The sequence below is a fragment of the Dromiciops gliroides genome, chromosome 3 (assembly GCF_019393635.1).
Source record: "Dromiciops gliroides isolate mDroGli1 chromosome 3, mDroGli1.pri, whole genome shotgun sequence".
NCBI classification, from domain to species: Eukaryota; Metazoa; Chordata; class Mammalia; order Microbiotheria; family Microbiotheriidae; genus Dromiciops; species Dromiciops gliroides.
Window position 1 is genome coordinate 146,585,601 of NC_057863.1, and position 2,923 is coordinate 146,588,523.

The following is a 2,923-nucleotide window of genomic DNA, read 5'->3' on the forward strand; positions in this document are numbered from 1 at the left end:
TGACTACAGTCATCTGCTATAGAGTAATTTATACAGTTTGAGATCTTGTACTGCTAGACCACCTTCTTTCACATTTTTTTATTGACTCTTTTGATATTCTTGAACTTTTGGTCTTCCAGATGAATTTTGGTCCTAATATCTTCTAATAGTAATGGTCTGCCATTCTAATTCTTTTTTTTTTTTTCGAAATCTGAGGCAAACAGGGTTAACTGATTTGTTCAGGGTCATACAGTAGTAATTATGAAGGTAGATTTGAAGTCAGGTCTTTTTGACTGCAGGTCCAGTGCTCTATGCACTTCACTATTTAAGTCGTTATATCTATGTCATGCCAATTTAGGTCCCTTTTTTCCTCTCAAATGCCTCCAAATCTACTTCAACTATTTTGCTACACAGCTATTCTGTGTATTTTTCATTCAGGTCCATAATTTCTGAAAAATTATCTTTTATTAGATTTTCAAAAAATGAATCTTCAGGAAAAGCTATCTAATCCTACAGACTTCATGGTCAAACTTTAGAAGAGTTTACCAGGAACATTAGACAAACAAGAGGGAAATTCTAAGACCACATACTAAACTGATTTTTGGAGTCTGACATGGCTGGTTATCAGGTCTCTAAAACTTATTGGGTTAAAAAGTTATGCCCAAAGGTGTTGTTGGCCAACAGATTTGAGTTATTATAAATATGACATGGAGCCTTGGTCTTCTTTAATCTTTTGGCATAATGAAAACACACCACTAAGGGGAAAGTTTCTGTTCCATGTCTTCTTCTCACAAAATGTCCATGACTTAAAGCTGATTTTAGAATCCTCTGTAGTTGCTGTATCTATGTTCTATTTATAAACGTTGTCTGACTGAACCCCTATGTTTGAAATAGTCTCTTGGCTTTCAGAAATCTGGACCAAAACAAAGAATTCTCTTGGGCAACAAGTCTTGCTCTTTGGGTTGGATATTTGGATAAGATATGGTTCTTCAGAAATTGGCAACATCAATTCCTCGATCTTCTTTCTTTGCTGGCAGGTTAGTGATATCGGACACAGAAAGGGAATAGGACAGCTTAGCACAATTTGCATACCAATCCTTTCATAATGCCCAGCATTAGAAAAAGTACATTTTATTGGAGAGTTATATTTCTTACATTTGATGGACTGCCTTTCATCTTCAGAGGTAATGTTCATATCTATGTCATCACTCAGGAACTGAGAGTCCTTAAGGTCATCAAATATCCTAACTTCAACTTTCTGTGATGATTTCCCAACATCACTTTCTTGTTGCATATAAGTATTCAGAATTTTTACTGCAAAATTTTGCTGCTCTTATCCTGACTCATTCAAGAGCCATGTCATCCATAGTGTCTGAAATGATGGCAATATCTATATCCTTCTTTGTCTTCAAGTCAGTTGAGCCATTATTTCCAGGTGTTTAGTTGTTTCACAAGATTTCCAAGAACAGCAAAGACTGGCCAGTTATATACCATTTGTCAAACTTAAGATATAGAATAACTGATTTGTTTATGATTAAATTTTCTTTGAAGTCTCCATAGTCTCTTGGATTTCTACATTTGCTCTCTGAGGGAGAAAACACAGTAGCATTTTCTTCTTGAGTTCTGTTCCTGGAGCTAGAACTTCCTTTGTCAGTTTGCTTCAGTTGATCTTTGTTTTTTGTTTATTTGTTTTTAATATCTAGACTCTGTTCCTAGGGGAGAGTGAGAGACTTTGCAACATCAGAAATAGTTGCAATGAATAGATTCTTTCTTAGCATGTCATGAAGAGGACTTGAGTCTTTCACAAAGAAGCTCTGAAGTCCTAGCATCTCTCCTTGTATATCTATATATCTATATCTATATCTATATCTATCTATCTATCTATCTATCTATCTATCTATCTATCTATCTATCTATCTATCTATCTATCTATCTATCTATACCATATGCTGTTCATGCTGATCATAAAGTAGCTTCAACATTTTATAGCAGCCTAGATAATGGATAACCTCTTTCATTTTGAGCATTTCACTTTGTGCACCTGTTGCCTGAAAAGTCATCAGCAGTGGTAGATTTGGTAATACCTGATGGACTTGTCCTGGTGAAATTCTGTAAGCATTTTCAGATGATAAAAAATTTTCAGAAGTGGATTATAATGACATTTTCACAGTGAACTTACAATTTGTAGAATTAATCTATGGTATCTCCAAGGACAGTTGTCCCAACAGAGCAGGCTTAAGCCTCTCCTGTATGTCGTGGGTTCAGTCAGAAGGTCTGCAAAATCCATTTCATTTAATTTACAGAGGAAAGAAGACACCACTGCCTTTCTTCCCCTAACAAACATGGCTTCTTTATGGCATCTTTAATACTCTCCTTATCCCTGGAGAGGTCATGACTTACAATAAGACCTCAGCAAACAATAAGAATTTATATAGTTTTCCTGAAAGATTCCAGAAGTTGATGTTATTGCCCACTCAGTTATTATGTATGACTTAGTCAAAAGGATATAAGTTTGGAAATTATATTTTGTTTTTAGAGTGCAACAATATGGGAAACCTTTTAAAATAATTTTAAAAGGAGAATATATATATATATATATAAAATGAATTTTTAAAATAATATTAACTGTGTAAATTACAAACAATGGAAAATTATGAAAAGAAAATGTTAATAAACTGAAAGGGTAAATCTAATCATGAAGATTAGGGAAGAAAAATTCCAGAATACCACCTTCATTCAGAAATCATTTTGAAGGCCCAGTCATGGTCGACATTGTGAGGGTGATAAGTCTGCTCATTTCTTTGTAAAACAATGAAGACAAAATAGAATGTCAATCAGCTGTCAAGTCATTGAACCAAAAACCTTAGAAATTGCCGTTGAGTTAAAAGTGCTGGGAAGTACATTTAAAGTATTGGATGATGCCAGACATTTATTTGCTAAAGTG

The 2,923-nt window shown here is 34.3% G+C and overlaps 1 pseudogene; it reads right to left on the reverse strand.

The window, feature by feature from the left end:
* Positions 1-673: 673 nt before the first annotated feature.
* Positions 674-2,141, reverse strand: LOC122747260 (annotated as a pseudogene).
* Positions 2,142-2,923: the final 782 nt, after the last annotated feature.